This window comes from Macaca fascicularis, chromosome 9, assembly GCF_037993035.2.
Source record: "Macaca fascicularis isolate 582-1 chromosome 9, T2T-MFA8v1.1".
Lineage (NCBI taxonomy): Eukaryota > Metazoa > Chordata > Mammalia > Primates > Cercopithecidae > Macaca > Macaca fascicularis.
The window spans coordinates 84,563,520-84,576,936 of record NC_088383.1 but is presented as its reverse complement, the minus strand read 5'-3'; the positions used below and the strand labels follow the sequence as shown (position 1 = coordinate 84,576,936).

Genomic DNA, 13,417 nt, shown 5'->3' with positions numbered 1-13,417 from the left:
CACCCAGCAGGAGATGAAGGAGAATAGGGAAGCTTTTTTTGTTTGTTTGTTTGTTTTTGCTGTGCTGGGGGAGACAGAGTCTCAATCTCGTCACCCAGGCTGGAGTGCAGTGGCGCGGTCTCGGCTCACTTCATGCTCCGCCTCCCAGGGTCAAGCGATTCTCCTGCCTCAGCCTCTCAAGTAGCTGGGATTACAGGCGCCCACCACCACGTCCATGTAATTTTTGTGTTTTTAGTAGAAATGGGGTTTTACCATGTTGACCACGCTGGTCTTGAACTCCTGACCTGAGGTGATCCACCCACCTCAGCCTCCCAAAGTGTTGGGATTACGGGCATGAGCCACTGCACCTGGCCAAGGAAGCTTGATAGTGGGGAGTTGGGGCAGGAGGAAGAAAAGCTAAAAAAGGAAAGATGTTGTTGTCAGAGGAAGCCCAGGAACAAAGGCACACAGGTATTAAGCTTCTTAATGTGCTTGGGACCTCTGAGGCACGTGTTACTTCTAGAAGGTGAGGACAGTGCTCCCTAGCAATGTGGCCTGTGGTCCATTTCTTCTTGATCCCAGAGATCCTGAGTTCCCAAAGCCCTTCCTCACCCTGAGGAGGGCTCCTTTGGTTTTTCAGCCCAGCCTAACAAAAAAAAGCAGTTGTTGACGCCCAATGCCAGAGCACTTTCCTGATGGCTTTGCAAGTGTTTTGCTGCTAGTCCCTCACATTTGGGTCTGAGCAAACAGCTGGGAGTATGGTGCACAGAAGTCCTGCCAGAAGGACCCCCACTTCATGCGCTCCAAGTGAGCTTTCTTGGTTGTATGTTTTGGCATTTGAACACAGTGGGAATGTCCTTGTCGGCTCCCATTTGACTTTATTAATTGCAGTTCCTTGGAAAGTGTGTTTCAGTAACATGGTCTTGGGATGGCAGAGCTGGCCCTGCAGAAACCCAAGTGGAGGTATTCAGGGCCATTGAAAAGCCATCTGCTGCCAAGGCTCTGCTGCTGATCTCATGCAACAGAACCCAGGGTCTATCGTAGCTCTGCTACTCACTGGGTGACTCTGGGCAAGTGTCGGGCTCTCTGGTCCTGCCTTTTCTGATGTGGAGACTGACAAGCTGGTGCCCGAGGTTTTCCTAAAGCTATGGAATTCCATCATTTTATATATGACTCCAATGATGAATCCTACTGGCATAACATCTATGGTTTCACCAACTCTTAGCAGTGATCTTCGGTTCCAGATTCATGTGAAAAGCCAAGAACCACTTTCCGCAATTTGTCTTGTCATGACTCTGGCTCCATATTTTAAGAAGCAGTCTACACTAGCCCTTGGATCTAGACTCTAATTTTTTAAGATACAAAGGAAATCACTAAGCCTCGGAATATTCCTAGAGTATATGGCAATATGGATCAAGTAATCCAAAGTATTAGCAGTGTTGCAAGAGGCTGTCACCTACCAGCTCTGTATTATGTTTCCAGGCCCTCCCCCACTCACTTCCCTGAGCCCCCAGGCTGTGGTTAATAATGTCAAAAGAATGTTTTAAAATTGCCCTTCTGTTGATTCCAGAGAGTTAGGGCCCTCACATGGTTAGAGTCCTGGGCTAAGAGTCAAATTCTAAATTTAATTCCAGCCTCTACGAACATCTTAGTTCCATATTTCCTCAGCATTTAGAGATGTTTCAGTTTTCCCATCTGCAAAATCGGCATAAGACGTCTCGCTCCACAGAAACACTTGTCAACAGCTTTGCTGTACACAAGGATCGGCATTATATGGGGGCAGAATATCATTTTTCATTCCATAATAGGAATTAAACAAAAGCCCTTTGAGAACGCACCTTGTGTAAACGCCCTGTGCTTAAAAGCCTGTGAATTTCAGAGGTCAGCAAAAACCGCCCCCCTTCTTTATTATTTTTCTTACAGTTAAACAAGGCTAACGAGGGAATTCATTTTGGAATGAAAAGACATGAAAGAAAGGGTATTTCAGCTTGCACAATAGTACAAAGAAGAACAAGAGTTGTCATGTTTTGCTAAAGAACTCCCAGCTGTTTAATTTTATAGTAAAATTACTTTACGAACTTTGCTAATTCAAAGACAAAATCAAACAACTGTTGTTGCAAAACTGAACTTCCACGTGTGAGTGGAAAAGCCAATTTGAGATTAATCTGCCCCTAAAATCATATTATAAAAATACAGAGCATTTTTGTAATGCTGGTTGGAGGAGTGGTTTTTATCTGAAGAGAAGACACATAAAAGAGAAAAATGGTACATTTACTGGTAATAAGATTAAAAAAGTAGTTTATGTTCTCATGTACTTTGCCCCGACTTCTCCCCCAGCTTTCTCTTAAGCTCTTCAGTCTGTTTTAATACCAGGTTTGTTTGCTTTCTGGGGATGGGCCTGTTAGGCAGGAAATTGTTGAAAGGCATACAGCAAAAATTTTAAATGGTGTTTTTAAAAGATAAATACCCAATTGGGTAACTGACTATTAAATTTGGAGTTCAGAATTTTATAAAATTTTATTTTTAGAGAATATAGAAAGATAAATTCTGTACCTATACTTGGTTCTATAAATTCCATGTTTCCATATGTTGCCTATTGTCAGAAACAAACTGTTCCTTATTTAAAAAAAAAAAAAAAAAACAGTTTTTCTTCCATATTAGGGAATTATTCAGACTTCTTTCCTTGGTTCCTATAATTCCAAACCAGTTGGAACATCAGTCTATTTTTGGTTTAAAGGAGCTTTTAAAATGTGAGCATGATTTTTTTAAGTTTCTAAATCTCATAAAAATCAATTTGCCACATATATAGCAGCTATGGTTGTAAATAGAGTGCAGTCATTGTATTGCAGAAAGACAAAGTTCTAATTTCCATATTACAGGCCCCACCCACCCCACCTTGTCCAATCTCCATGTAAGAGGGCTGAAAAATGTAAATTCTGAAACATATAAAACAACATAAGGTTGTCATTTGTGGCTGTTTCTATTCAAGATGAATGTTGTCACCTGTATTGGAGTAAACTCTCTTGTTAGTTTCTGCGGGGTTTTTTGATCGTCCCACCGCATCCCATCGACTCACCACGAGAGGGCAATGGAGCGTTTGCTTTCAGCTAACAAAGCTAGAAATGGTTTTAATATCAGCTAAGTGTTTGAACTTGTTAAGGATTTATTTCTCCGCCTTCCGATTGCCACACATGCAACCTCTGAGTTTCCACTAACAGCGAATAATAATCCAAATAAAGTTATTCTGAGGGAAAATATAGACAGACTGGTGCAGACAAGAGCTTTTGCCCAAATAAGGATCCCTTTTGTGCAGACCCCATGTGTTAGATAACCATCAACTGACAGTTGCTCATGAGTTAATAATGTTGGATGCTGAAATATGCATACCATGTGCTATAAAAGAGTTTGGAGGACAAAGACAAATACTTCGATAGTTAGATATCAGAAACATACCAGAGGTGTGCAGATTGCTTCACGGGACGTAGGTTGAACCCACCAAATCATTTCATCAAAATTACTACATTATAAGTATAATACAGTAGAATGTATGATATTTATTGCACATTTTGTCGATGTTGCAGAGATTTTGGTCTAAGCCTTTCTGCATGCTACTGCCTTAAATGCTCTAGCAACTCCCACCTTCTAAGAAAAGAAAATTTCCTAAGCTTATTTCTGTTTCCACCATTGTTGCTCTTTTATTTTTACAATAGGAACCCATTTTACCAGCCTTTTGATTGGCATGTAGTGTTTGGAGGGCTGTTAATGTCTAGTTAGGTTTCTGTGTTGCTGCTGCCACAGGAATCAAAGAGTGAGGAGGTGGAGGGAATCAGCTTTGATTTTGGCTACTGTAACAAGTTGTTTGGGAGGATGGGACATAGGGCCAGCTGAGCACTGGGCAGCCACCTTCTCAGTGATGCCTGATGGTTTTTTGGTGCTAAGAATGATTGTGGAAAAAATGTATCTCCTCCCTGCCCCCAGAGTTCAAACCTTTTTGTTCTGTTCAACTTTTCTGGGCTTATTGGAATGCCAGTCTTCAATGAATAATCTCATATTTTGTCATAAATGGCACTTGAGGCAGGTTGGCAAAGCCAATGAGGCTATGCCCCTGTATTTAGGCCTGACTATAACTGACCTCTCTATTTATTCTCAGATGAAATGTTCAAAAAGTCAGACCATTAACTTACTCAATAATTGGAGATTAAGAAGTGTCTACTTCCAAGCAACTAAAATCACTCCAGCTCCATTTTCTCCTATTCAGTTTGTATTGCATGATGAAAATGGCTTACATTATACCCGACCCATATTGACAGCAGGAGAGAACAAGTCGTGAAATAAATAATTAGCTAGTTCCTTCCCCCCTTTCTCTCTCCCTTCTCTCTCTCTCCTTCTGTCTCTTCTCCAGTCTGTTGTCAAAGCTTAACATTCACTTTGACATCTTAGTTAAGGAAGTTAATGAAATAACATCTTCAGCAGGGCCATTTAGTAGCCTTGAGTCAATGATTACCAGATTTAAATTTTACAGAGGCGAGACCTCAGCTTCAGCAAAATTTTTAGATACCATTATAACATTATATATGTGTGTAATATATATATAACTATATATATCATTTTTACATGACTACCCTCCATAACAGTGAATAAAATCTTAAATGTATTGAAACATTGAATCGTGACTTTTGCTGATTATTCTAGTTTCAGATGTTAATCTTGTTCTGTCTGCTCCTTAACACATATTTCCAAGAACATATCTATAATCATAACATTGAATTATTGACTAAACCAGCATCGCCCAAGAGAAAGATAATGTGAGCCACATGTAATTTAAAATATTCTAGTAACCACATTTTAAAAGGTAAAAAGAAACATGTGGAGTTAATTTTAGTAATACATTTTATTTAACCCAGTATATTCAAAATATTATCATTTCAATATGCAATCAATATAAAATGTTATTAATGAGATATTTTACTTTTATGTTGTATTAAGTCGTGGAAATCCAGTGTGTATTTTACACTGTGGCACATCTCAATTTGGACTTGACATATAGTATTTCAGATACTCAAGGGACACATGTGGCTAGCGGTGACTGTATCAGACACAGCAATTCTAAATAGTCATAGAAATGTTTTATCTTACCCCGAAAAAATGTGAAGAAGCTGTAACCTCTTCTGGGTTCACTGTTAGCTTTACGTTAGGGTTTCTGATGGTATCTGTGTGCTCTTTCTCTATCGTGTGACAAACTTCCCTCCAATTGACTGATAACTCTAGCTTGCCCCATGGCTTATAATCTGCACTTAGTCAACATGTCACCAGGTATGATGAACCTTGTTGCTGCCTCTCCACGCCCACCCCAGGCCCCTTTCTCTTCTCATTCTGTACCCTCACCCCACCCTGCTCCAAGACGCACACTCCTCTATACAATCTGTGAGTTTGCGTGAGTTTCTTGGTACCACCGAAGAGTTTTTAGTCATTTTCCAGTATCTTGGCTTCTATACCTGCGCAAACAAATGAAGCTCAGAGACCACTGAGGTACTTAGTTGGGGACGGTACTGATGCCCTCATAGGAAGGAAGGGTGAGAGGGATTTGCCTGAACAAAGAAAAATGTCTCCGAATCTCAGACAACCAAAAATAGTCATCTTTTTACTTTTAAGTAAGAGACTATCCTACTATTCACATTATTCTTTCTGAAAGGTATAAAAGCACAAAGCGAGTGAAAAGCCCCCTTTCTGTACAAATTCCTTTTTGGATCTTTTTAAAATAAATTGGGAGCCTATCACTTGATGACTGTTTCTTAAGTGTATGTCTTTTAAATACTAAAATGTATCCCGTGACATACTCATCCAAGTATGCAATAAGTTAAATATCTCCATGTTAATCCACATACACACCAAAACAAAAACAAAAACAACCCATCTCTTTTACTTATTTCCAAGTGAGGAATGTTTTCTATAAAGAGGGTAGCAAATCAATTATCCTCAATGATGAAATGGACTGTCTCATTTCCAAACCTGGAGAAATGGCTGAACAAGAATGTCCTGTTTATAAATGAGTTTAAAAAGTGTTCTGATATTTACTGCTCTTACAAGGCTATTTGACACAAAAATGTTGGTTTCACTTCTGTGCTGTCATGTTCAATAGTAACACCATAGAACATATCAATCATAGACTGGAATGAGCAGCTTTATTGATTTTAACAAAAAGAAAAAAGAGAGAGACAAAAAATTAACTCTCTTTGTTTAAGAGGTTCTATCTGTATAACCTTCAGAAATTGTGGAAATCAAAATGCCTTAAAACACATTTCCAGAGCGCATCCTTAAACAGCCTTAAGAGAAAAAGACAATTATCTTGTTAATATTCTATTTTTACTATATAGAACCATACCAAGAAAGACTAAATCTGTATTTATAGCAGAGTTTTCAAAAAATGAAGACAGGAGCTATTTCAAAATCATAAGAAAAAAATACATAGTATAGCATTGAAACAACATGCTTATTCTCACTGTAATAGTTTCTGTGCTTGATCTCCATTGAGAGAGGAACCTGGGGCCTGGAAATGGCTCATGGACACCCAGCATCTGGAGAGATGAATAGGAGAAAGAAGTTGCCAGGTAAATGTGAAAGTGGGAGTTTGAGCCTTGATGGCATTTTGAGAATTCACTTTTGGTTTTGCTGAATTTGTGACTTGACAGGACCTTGCAGCTACCTGGTGCGTGGCATGGGCAGAGAAATCAGACCGTTTGCGTACAGTATCAGCTCCTAGATAGCACTGCCGCACACCTTTAGGGACCGAGCTAAGTCCTAAGATGTCCACTCTGCCCTGATGTCTCTTTATAGAATATGTGGAATTCTGGCCAGGCATGGTGGCTCACGCCAGTGGTCCCAGCACTTTGGGCGGATCACGAGGTCAGGAGATCGAAACCATCCTGGCTAACATGGTGAAACCCCGTCTCCACTAAAAATACAAAAAAAATTAGCCGAGCTTGGTGGCGGGCGCCTGTAGTCCCAGCTACTCCGGAGGCTGAGGCAGGAGAATGGCGTGAACCCGGGAGGCGGAGCTTGCAGTGAGCCGAGATCGTGCCACTGGACTCCAACCTGAGCAACAGAGCGAGAGACTGTTTCAAAAAAAAAAAGAAAACAATATGTGGAATCCCAAGACAAAGGAGTCTTTCCATAGGCTCCTGATCCTCAGGAAAACCTAGGCTGTGGTCTTGTCCATGCTGTGCTATATAGACCCCATTATCCCAAAGATGCATAGGCTCTTGCACAGCAGGTATGAGCTACCACTTCCACCTCTTACAAGGGAACCCTCCACCAAGAATAGATAGCCAAATAGACCAGAGAGAAGGTGAGAGTTGGAAAGGTCTGGCATAGATTTCAATCTCTTTTCCTGTTTCCAGAATTTTCCCCTAGAGAATCAATCCTCTGAAAAACCAGACTCTCTCCTCACTCCTAGATTCAGCTCCCAGATTTTCCCCTTGTTTCTCAAACAGTAGTGAAAAGCATCTATAATCCCCTTCTTTGCCAGTGTGTTTGTAGACAACCCTATTATACAGACTTCTAGGACATTTTTATATTACCTTGGAATTCGCTACATGATTTCAGAACAATATTTAAATAACATGTGATCATTTACATTTCTCCCCTGCCTCGAGACACAGTGGGGGAACAAAGATAGAAATCTGCCTATCACTGCTGGTAAAGCTGACTTCAAAAGAGGCTTGCTTGTGTTTTAATGGCAAGAATGCACGGAGTCACATGCTTTCAAACCAATTAGCAATACAGATGAGCTAGGAAGTCCTGTTCCATTTATGGGTTGGGGGAAGGGTAGAAGTAAAATAATCTGTGTTTTTAAGTGTTTCTGAGAAATGAAGACCTCCAGGGCAGAGAGAGAAGGCAGATCAGGAAATAGCTATGCAAATCACATGCCTAAGAAATTACTAAAACCTTGATCAGGAGCATTAATAATTACTCCAGCATTCACAAGTATGAAACAGAGTGAGTAAGACTGGGCATGTTTTGGAATGGATTACAAAAGTGTTTACTTACATGGTTTGTTGAGCAGTCAATGAAGTCCATGGCTGTTTTGGACTTAAACTGCCCAAGCAATCCAGGTATAACAAAGGCAGTAATACATTACTCTCATTAGTGACTCTTGGGGCTCTCAATGATTTTGACAAAGAGGCAAAGTGACAACCTCATATAAAGCCAGCTTCTTCTTCTTCTTCTTCTTCTTCTTCTTCTTCTTCTTTTTTTTAATGTTCTTTCTAACACCACAACTGCTCACCCTTCTGGGAGAAAGAACAAGGACAGATTCTGTGAGAGCAGAGTTCATTGGAAATGTTAAATTGTAGTTTGTGGTTCAAGCAGTGTAGGGGTATGACTTGGGCAAAAGCACACTTCGTAATTCAAAGTCCAGGTCTTCATATCGCATGATATCCAGTGTGATGAGTGTAAAATTTCTCTAGGGCGCATCCATCCATTAGTGTTTGGGGTTTTCTGGTCTTGATGACATTTGAATGTGGAAAGTGTTTAAATCTGGCTGGCCCTAGAGTTTGGGTTCCAGACTCTGGGCTCATTTGCATTTTTTGTTTGTTTGTTGGTTGGTTGGTTTGTTTTTAAGAGACAGGGTCTCACTCTGTCACCCAGGCTGGAGAGCATTGGCACAGTCTAGACTTACTGCAGCCTCAAACTCCTGAACTCCAATGATCATCTCACCTCAGCCTTCGGAGTAGCTAGGACTACAGGCACATGCCACCACACCCAGCTAATTTTCATCGAAACAGGGGTCTCATTACATTGCCCAAGCTGGTCTCAAATTCCTGGCCTAAAGCAATATTCCCACCTCCCAAAGTGCTGGGATTACAGTCATGAGCCGCCACCAGAGCTTCATCTTTTTAATGCCTTTATTTGAGAAAAAATAATTACTCTTAAAAGGAAACTGTCAGAACAATTACCAAATAATAAAACTTTTGCAGTATTGTGTTTCCATGTCTATTGTTTAAAATTCATCATCAGAGTTAGAATGTCCTGCAGGATCAAGTTGTGCTTGTCAATGGCCCAGTGTGTTTATATCTCAGACAATACAATTGCTTCTCAAGCATTTCTGTTGGGTGTGGAAGACTGATTTTGGGAAACCAGAATAAAAATAAACTTGAATATTTCCTAAATTCATATGTGATCAGTGTTTTGCGAATTTGTAGAAAGGTTCAAACAATTGAATAGAAGTTTAATACCAATGGTCACTATATGAAATATAACTGTGGATTTGAAATAAAAATTTCAGGGATTTATTTATGAATTTTTAAATATTGGCTTTAAGTTAAAGCCAAAATGAGGTCTGAGAGCTTCTAGTTTTCTTTTGTCCCCCCACATATTTGAAAACTGAAATTCTGTAAGAGATTATCTGTGAAATGCCTTTCTTTTATTACACCCATAAATTTTAGGAATGGCTTTGATCAACCCTTCTGCCATTCTTGGTTTCTAAGTCTTTTACTCATACGTTAATAACTTTAAAAACATTCTTTCTATTTTTGTTGTAATGAAAGAGGAAGTTTCTAAATAGTTAAAAGGGAAACATTGAAAATAGAACACGGTAAATGATAATAACTAAATTAGGGTAGGTTACTCCTCCTCCCCCCTTCCCCACCCGAAAGAGCAATGCTCCATGCTGAAACTTACCAGGGTATTTTTTTTTTTTTTTTTTTTTGAGACTAAGTCTTGCTCTGTTGCCTGCCCAGGCTGGAGTGCAGTGGTGCAATCTCCACTCACCACAACCTCCGCCTCCCAGGTTCAAGAGATTCTTCTGCCTCAGCCTCCCGAGTAGCTGGGACTACAGGTACTTGCCACCATACCTGGCTAATTTTTGTATTTTTAGTAGAGACAGGGTTTCACTATGTTAACCAGGCTGGTCTCGAACTCCTGACCTCGTGATCCACCCGCCTCAGCCTCCCAAAGTGCTGGGATTACAGGCATGAGCCACCGTGCCCAGCCGGTATTTTAAGATTATTGTCTGTAAAGAAAATGTACCAGAGAATTGATATCCTCATAGGAAAAGCATTACAGAAATGCAGGGTATTATCAGTAACGCATACTATACATAGAACAATGTTTGTCTACCCTAATACTATGATCAGTGGAGTTTTGTTTTCTGGCTCATGTTTAAAAGACACACACAACTCGCAAATCGAATGAGTTAACGCTCTGCCGACTTCTCTAGACATTGACCTCGGGGGTTAAAGTCTTAGGAAAATTGTGCTGGTTTTCCATTCCCCTGATTCCAGTCCCTACCAACAAGCAAGTCCTATCTCTTCAGTGGAAGCTCACAAAGAATTTCTCGAGAGAATATGTAGCTGTGTTGGCAACAAAATTCTCTCTGCAAAATGGGAAGGAAGAGTTGTTAACTGATGAGTCAATCCAGCTTTTATAGCAGTTTATCTATCTTCGTGGTATTTCCAAGAGCATAAATGCTATTAAAAAAAAGAGACGGTCATGACAGGAAGAACACAGTAGAAAAAAACAGGAACATTTAAGCCAAAAGCAATTTACTTTGCCAGTAACTGGTTACATTTCCCTTTGTTTTATTATTATTATTGTAAGAGTTGGGGTTGACATAAAAGTTTCCCACACCTGCACTGCCCTGCCATGTAACTTGTGTGAACCCATAGTGAAATAAATATATAAACAAATTGTCTGCAACTCTGAGCTTCTAGATCCTTTAAGGAAAACAAACTTGTTTTGCTATATTGTTGAGAAAATAGACTATAATTCATTAATATTGGAAGGCGTTTAAAAAGGAAAAAAAAAACATGGGTTAGCTGTCAGAGTAGCCTGGAGCTCTGGAGGTAGCTTGATTCTCTGAGGATTAAGACCTATAGAAATAGCAGTGACTTCACAAAGGTGAATAGTTGTTAATTTCTTGGCACTGAGTAAGAGGAACAGATGGGCAGTCAGAGGGGAAAGATTTTTTTTTAAAACCACAGAGATCTTTCACTGATTAGGCAGAAGAGTCAGTGGCCCACTGGTTAGGGGGGTAATATGTAGGGCTCTCCGACTAAGTTTCATTGGCCTTAGTGGAAGTCTTGCCACCTACTGCTGGGTCAAGACTAATGGGGACCCCACTTGCTGTCAATTCTGTCTGTGGGACAGTGTTTCCCGTCTGGGGTGGGCTGCAGCACCCTCATGCTATGTCGTACTTGAGTGTTTTCATTTGGGGAGAGCTTCCTGGTGACTGCCAGCCCAAGTTAGTATGAATACTTCATTATGAGGCAGTGTGTGTGTATCTGTGCGTGTGTCTATTAGAGATAAGTTGCTTAAAGCAGGGGCTCTGGATAAAGTCCAGTTGCCTGTGTTGAAATCCTTCTGCTACCATTAACCATTTATATGGTCGGAGACAAGTAATTTCATCTCTGTCTCAGTTTCCTGGTCTGTAAGATGGGGATAAGGATCATGCCTTCCTCTTTGGCTTGCTGTGAGTTTTAGTGCAGTTATTGTATGCAAAGCACTCAGAAGACTGACTTGTACAGAGAAAGTGCTCAGAAATGGTTAGCTACTATTATTATTCACTTAGCTACTCTTATTATTCATGTATAATACTGAAAACATTCATGCAAAGAGCATTTACTGAACTCTGTGATAAGCCAGGCCAGTGAATTATATACACACGTAAAAGTAACAGTACGTCTATTGCTTTGCACTTATTTTTTTTTCTAATAAAACTGACTGGAGCCAGATATGCCATCAGTAAGGGTACTGTTCTCTCCCTAGCAGAGCTTTTTCTCGGTAGAGATCTGTCTCACCTAAAGAACAAGAGCTGGTCTAATTGTGGAGTCTTAGGATTCAGGTTCTGTCAGTAAGTACATAGCACTGAGCTTTCAAGGAGAGGGCAGGTATAGGTCCTCCCAGAGTGGCTGGAAGGAGGTGGGGTTGTCTCTTCCATAAGTGGGTTAAAGTCCACAGACCCACCCCACTCCTGCCCACCAGCACACCATAATGCACCTGTTTTCACTCACTGACCTAGCAAATGACAGATTATGACTCTAGAGGGAAAAAGATGTGGCCTGGAGACCAGAGTGTTTGCTGTCCCCAAAGCCAGCCCTTCAGTACCAAAACTTTACCTGGAGTCTTCTGAATCCAAAAGGTCTCTGATTGGATTGCAGGGGCACCTACCCAGTCCTTTGTGCTCCATTCCCCCCTGTACTTTGAATATTTGTGCTCGTCAGGGTGTTTGTGCATTGCATGTGGGGACTAGATTATAGCCTTACTGAGATACCAAAGGCCTTACGTTTCCTGTCTCCATTCCCAGTGCAACCTCAAGTCACCGGTTTATGTTTCCAGAGCATAAACATAAGTAGTAAAGGTGAATGCAGTTTTACAAGTGCCCAGTGTGACAAGTATACCACGTGTGAGGTTGGCGGGATCAGTCTATGAGGACAGGAAAGAACACTATGTGGACATATTTATTTCCATTAGTCACTTTTTCATTCAACAAATACATGTTATGCAATGCTGCCTTTTGGGTATTGTGCTGGGCAGATAAAAGACACATCCCACAGGGTCTTGCCCTTAAGGATTCTCCAGTCTAGTATAATAATATGCCAGAAACCACAGCTAAAGTACAAGGAGTACAGTGATAATGTTCCGTAAGAGAAGGAGAGAAAAAAAGTTCAGAGGGGAGAGTAGGAGAGGAATTTGATTTTGAGCCCTGAGTGACTGGTAAGATTTGCCTAACCATACCTGAAATACTGAAGTACTTGCCTTAGTAAGAACAAAGGGCTTTTTCTCTTGATCAGATCCCATTTAGAGTTTACGTTTGTGTGACCAGAATATTAGGTGCTAGTCTGTTCTAAATTTGTAATTCTCAGAATCTGCTGGGGGAGTACATGTGCTTCTCTGGGTTCTGAAAACAGCTCAAAGAATGGAGAAAATAAACCCAGTTTGGGGATGACTTCTTGTCAGTTCCCGGAACCTTTGCCTTTTTTTAAACACAGCATGTTCGATGCAAGTTCTATCGAAAAGACCTTTGGGATTTGAAAGCTTTTCTAGAAATAAATGCCTTTTAGGTTTAAGTGCTTTTCGCCAAAATGTTAGGAAGGGAAGATCATAGTAACAAGTCTTAGAACAGAGGGGATACTGTTTCGTTTGTTTTAATGAAATGCCTCAGACCTGCTACCCCAAGTTCTGTTTGTCAGCTTTCTGCTCAGCTATTATTTTGATAAGGGACTTGAAAGTACATCCTTCCCTCGTGGTCATTAAAGTCTTAACACTTGGGTCAGTTGTGGAAACACTTCTGTGCTACACAAAGTCTTCTAAACCAAACAAACAGTCCATGCCCTGGCTCCAGGCTGCGGACCGTGTCAAATTCATGGAACGTGGCATCGTGCTCTGACAAGGGGAGCAAGAGGTCAGGATCCACAAAACAGGCCGGATGAAATCACCAACC

The 13,417-nt window shown here is 40.6% G+C and overlaps 1 protein-coding gene across 9 annotated transcripts in view; it reads left to right on the top strand.

The window, feature by feature from the left end:
- The window catches only part of ARID5B (AT-rich interaction domain 5B), a 189,374-nt gene that overhangs the window by 131,204 nt on the left and 44,753 nt on the right, over positions 1 to 13,417 (top strand). The gene's annotated exons all lie outside the window — the stretch shown is intronic.